Source organism: Coturnix japonica, chromosome 2 (genome assembly GCF_001577835.2).
Source record: "Coturnix japonica isolate 7356 chromosome 2, Coturnix japonica 2.1, whole genome shotgun sequence".
Taxonomy (NCBI): domain Eukaryota; kingdom Metazoa; phylum Chordata; class Aves; order Galliformes; family Phasianidae; genus Coturnix; species Coturnix japonica.
In genome coordinates this window covers 101,237,807-101,243,247 of record NC_029517.1, presented here as the reverse complement: position 1 = coordinate 101,243,247, position 5,441 = coordinate 101,237,807, and the positions used below count along the sequence as shown (strand labels likewise).

At 41.8% G+C, this 5,441-nt stretch overlaps 1 long non-coding RNA gene across 1 annotated transcript; it reads right to left on the bottom strand.

Annotated features, from left to right (window-relative positions):
* Nucleotides 1-684: 684 nt before the first annotated feature.
* Nucleotides 685-5,128, bottom strand: LOC107310167. The gene is made up of 3 exons (XR_001553508.2): nt 4,856-5,128; nt 4,025-4,251; nt 685-2,621 (listed from the first exon to the last, which is right to left on the bottom strand). It is a non-coding gene; the product is annotated as an uncharacterized LOC107310167 (long non-coding RNA).
* Between the last annotated feature and the right edge of the window lie 313 nt (nt 5,129-5,441).

Genomic DNA, 5,441 nt, shown 5'->3' with positions numbered 1-5,441 from the left:
ATCAGCTGAGAGGCTTTACAAATGGCATGCTAGAAATGGTCAAAGGCAGAATAAGATCAGTTTGTGACCCCATACCCACTCCACTCTTTCTTTTCCTAATATCTAACCTGATCCCTCCACTGATGCAGCTTCAAGCCATCCCCTTGGGTCCATCCTGTAGGCTGCCACAAGGGCTCCCCTCAGCTTCCTCTGCTCTGGGCTGAACAAACCAAGGGACCTCAGCCTCTCCTCATACACATTACCCTCTTGACCCTTTATCATCTCTGTATCCCTCCTTCAGGCACTCTCAAACTGTTTTATGTTCTTCTGCTGTGATGCCCAACCTGCATACAGTGCTCAAGATGAGGCTGCAGCAGTATCAAACAGCATGGGACAATCTCTTCCCTCAGCCTGGCTGATGGTCAGAGGATGTTGCCTTTTGGAGGTGTCAGAGGAGATGTGGGTATGGAAAATAAGGGTAATGAGGTAGGAAGAAAGACTGTGGGGCTCGTAGGGGTTGAGTTTTCAGCATACCAACACAAACACAGCACTGTGGGATGCGAGCTGCCTGTGCTTGCATGTGGATGTGGAGCACTCAAGTGTCAGGGTCTTAATTTAGAGGAGCACTTCTGTGTCTTTGGTGAAACAAATCTAGGGCTTCTCATACACACCCTGCAAATGTGAGGAGTGTAAGCCTGTCGGACTGCCTGGAAATCCCATTTTGAATATCTGAACACCTCCTGAGAGAGCATTTCAGCAGGTGGCACTGGCACTGCATCTGTCCCATGCTGTAGTACTACCAGGAAGAACAGATACCTCTTGCCATGAGAGCTGCTTTTTAAGCAAATGGCCTGCTGCTGATAAGGGGATGCTTCATGACTGCCAGCCTCAGATTGGGAAAGTAATTCTTCAGCCACAGATGAGGTTAATAAAAATCAGGGCTTGTAAGGGTGATAAATTGCTCATTAAAAAGTTGCACTGATAGTCTGCTCCTAATAAAACTTCAGCATTTCTCTTCCACTGTGATGCTTTCATATAGGAGGCAGATAAAACGATAACACTGCTTCTGGGAAAATTATCCTCTCACAGTAATTCAAATGCAACATTTCACCACAGATACCTTCTAGTGTTTTTGTATGAGAAATGTTATTAGGCTGCGTATTTCCCAGGACTGATTTACTTTTGCCAATTTTCAGACCCTCGTTCTTCTCTGAGCACATTTCCAGCTGCACCCCGACTTATATGCTATTTCAAGTATTTTCCCTTTGGTTTTTGTTTGTTTCTTTGTTTGTTTGGCTTTTTTTTTTTTTTTTTTTAACCTTTTCTTCCCGAAGAGTTATAGTTCTTAATTTCCCAAGCCCCCTCCCTTAATTTCCCAAGCTCCCTCCCTCTTTGTGCCTGAGCCCTTATCCCCATTATCTCTCTCTCTTCCTTCCAGGAGACCGCATTCTTCCTCCTTCACATCTGCTTCATGGGAGTGCAAATCTTTCTTCAGCATCAGTGAAGCTACATTCAAAGTGGCATCAAGAACTCTGCAGGTCTGCCCATCCTTGATTTTCACTTAGAAGCTTTAGCGAGTGAAGGACATGCTTGCAGACAAAGTGAACTTCAGCAATTTCAATCAAGTCAGTGCTGGCTGTAGAGCTAGAGCTGGTTAAGCTTGCACATCTGATTGCCTCAATTTCTTAGTTATAAAGCAGAAATCCAACACTTACCAGTTATGATGGGATAAATTTGTTTAAAATTGTGAGCTGACGTAAAACACTAAGTAATTTGTACAGTTATAGGCACTTTCATCTTAGCTTTAAGAAACAACTCATACCGAAATGAGAAAAACTGTAATGAAGGAAGCGTGTTGGGAATTTCTGATGCTTCAAGCCTGAAAAATATGTGAATGGATACCACTGAGAACTTCTGGAACTGCTGTTTAATATGCTAACTCTATAGCCATGTTTAGCACTCGTACATTTCCTTCCATATATTTCTTATTACCACATAACTCCACAGAATTCTGAGTTTCAGAGTGAAAAGTCAAATAATGTAAAATAAAAACATTGTTAAGTATTCTGAAACATCTCACTGCAAGTTACAGCTTCAGAGCAGGTTTCTTATAAATTTCATAAAAGAAATGATATTTTATTTAGTTCTTTGCTTCCTGTATTAAAAGAGGAAAGAAGAGGAGTCACCATAACAACTGCACTACCACCAAAAAAAGTAGCATTTCCTTAAAGCAGTACATCAATCTGGCATGATTAATGTATATTTGAGGCTTAGTGTCCTAGACTGATAGCAATTACATCAGTGTTGCAACAATAAACGGAAAGGAGGAAGCAAGCCAACATCGTTAGTCGCAATACCCCTGGGGCTGCAATTCTTCCTTATTTGCCTTTTCCTTACCTTATATGCACTTAGCCAGGCATATTCACTGACATTTCCCAAAGTACCACTTTTGCTTCTATTTTTTCCTAGTGCAACACTTGAGAAAAAGCTGCATGAAACTGACGAAGTACAGCAGAGGACAAGAGCAGTTGCTTTGGTTTCAGGAAGAGCTGGATTTTCTTGGGCTGACTGCCCACGTGGAAGAGCTGGCCCACCAACCCAGGCATTTTAGGCAAGTGAGTGATCTTAGAGGAGGTCAAGACCTGGAAAATAGGTGGGACTTGGATGTAATCTTAACATGTAATAGCACTACCGAGCTTCTTATTTTAGGCTCTAAACAGACACCTCTTTTTCTACACCAGCCCCTTTTTCCATTTATAAGGGAAGCAACATTTGTTGTAACAAGAAAGCAATCGTATCACAGCTGGAGTATTCCCTAGTTTACTCTTAAGCTAAAGTGAAGCTAGATAGAATAATCACAACACATCAGTGTTGGTAAACAAAGCTAATTTACACATACTGACTCATTCCATACATCTAGTGAGCTGTCTTAATCTCCTGTGATGTTTCCAGTCACAAGATCATACACATAGTAACAACAGACCATTTTATCCTTCAAGTCTCCCATTTAGCCTCTTGAGGTAGATAATATCTCTTAGCTTGTCGATGTGACAAGGAAAATGCTCTAATCAAACACTCAGGTGGGCCATTATAGCACATAATAACATGGGTTCTTGATGACTTTATCAGATGTGCATCAGAACATTCCCTTTCAACAGAGGAACAAATTATTTCCATTTAGTGCAAACCTTTGGGATATACTTTAGGAAGGCTAGAATGTGGGAGACAAAATGGAGGGACAAAATTATTATGTCTCCAGTGACACATAATAACACCTTTTATAATAAACGCTGTTTAAATTGAAATATTCTCATCATTCATTTCCAGGGTTTCCAGAAGGGTTTTCATGACCCAGTCTGGGAGCTGGGAGCATACAAACAGCTGCAAATTCCATTAGGTCACTTGAGATCTGAAAGCTGCCCAGAGCTGTACCACTTCAGGGTGTGAATTTGTCAGGATTGGCTAGAAAAAACAAAGATCAGGTTGAGGAAGCTGATGTGCCAGCTCCCTTTGAAGGTAAGTCTGAGAGACTGCACCGAGCTGTGTGTCACAGGGCTGTTTCTATTTGCTGAAATAAATAGCTCTGCAGGGTGCTGGGCTGATTGTCTGGCTGGTCTGTTTGTGAAGGTAGCCTGATGGGTTCCCAATGCTGCTGAAAATCTATCCCACACATGAGTATGTTCAAACCTCTGCTCATCATCTGCATATATATTCTGACATGCTGTAATTTTGCTTATAAAGAAACACAAGGCAGAGTATGCTGTGCACACCCTAGATATGCAGAAGAGCACGAGTAATTTTATAAAGCAGAGAAATTATGTCAGGTTGAATCATGAACTAATGAAGACAGGGATATTATGCATTTGAAGGAAACAGTCCTTACTACTGCAAAGGATTTCTTAAAATGTGTCTAGTCAGCCTCTCTACCTTTCCTCACACAATATCTCACTACGTATTTTCCTAAGAAGGAAAATAGTGCATTAGGTAATTAACTTGTGATCTCGTATGTTTTAGGAAGATCAACACACTCTTTCTTAGTTAGTACCTGTTCGTTTTCTCACAGAGTAGTTGAGACTTAGTGGGAACTCTGGAAATCATCCAGTCCTACCCCTCTTATTCAGGCACATCCAGTCAGAGTAGATTGGCCAAGCCTGTATTGATTTGGTTTTTGGATATTTCCGAGGATGGAGATTTCACAGCCTTTCCCTGGATGGGGGTGGCAATATACAAGCAATTGAGTGTCTTGTCTTCCTGCACAGAGCGTAGCTGTTCCTATATGTAAAACAGAAAGTATTGGCCTTAAATAAATAAATAAATAAATAAATAAAAAGCCCTCACATAAAAGTGTTACAGGCAACTCTTCCTTTAAATTCTAGAGTACATGGATTGTTTGTGAAGAACTAAAGACGAGCAGCTGCCAGTTAGTAGGCAGTGGTGTTCTCACCACAGTCCCAGCCACTAGGAAGCACTACAGTGCTTCACTGTACATCAGAGAAGATCACAGCGATGTTGCAGAAGTTCACCTGCTTTGAATTCATGTAGGCAAGGTGAAAATGGCACTTCATTTGTATGTTGCAAGCCAAACATGCAGATGATTTCAATAAATCCCTAGAAGGCAGTTTAGATATCTTTTGTAAAATTCACTCGGTGGAAGATCTCATAAATAATTTCCATACATGATGTAGTATCTACATATACCGTATGCTGTCTGAGCAGATATGAGAATCCCGGGATCGAGCCAACCAGCTGGTACAGCCTTGCAGGTGGTGACAAGGTTGGTGTCACAGAAAAAAATGTCGGGCACTACATTTAGTTAGCACTCCCAGGAGGTGGATTAATTCATAATTAGGCAACCATCTTTTATTAATTTACTCACCTTTTCCTCTGAGCTGAGGTGCAGCCACGATAACACAGGAAGGGAGATGGCTTCAGTGAGCACAAATGCAAATCTCATATGGCTTAATTAAATAGGGAAGTTGTTATTCATTCCAGTCATGAGGCAATATTCACACTGCAATAAAAACAATAAAAATAAGCCATTGTGTTCCAGAGGACAAGCTAGTCAAGAAAATGCACTCTATATATCACATGTTGACACTTTTGGAAGCATAAATTGGGTATGATTAACTCTAGAAGCGTTGCCTTGTCCTTTCCAAAACAGATGAGTGGATTTAGGAACTCATCCAGCAGAAAGGCAGCCAAGGGCTTTGCTACTGCCAACAAATACTCCGCAAGTTCCTCCACATCAGTCTCACACTCGACTTCACCTCCGACCTGCAAGGAGATCTCATGCTCCCTCTCCCTCCCTTGTTGTTTGCAGTACTTGCCAGATGCTCTCTGGGTTTGCTAGAGTTTGTTTGTTCATTTCTGAAACACAAAGGAGCGTCACAGAGAGATGAGGTGCCCTGTTTAGCTGGCTTGCCGAGGCAGGCTGTGAGGCCTTCCCCACACATCGAGGCCTG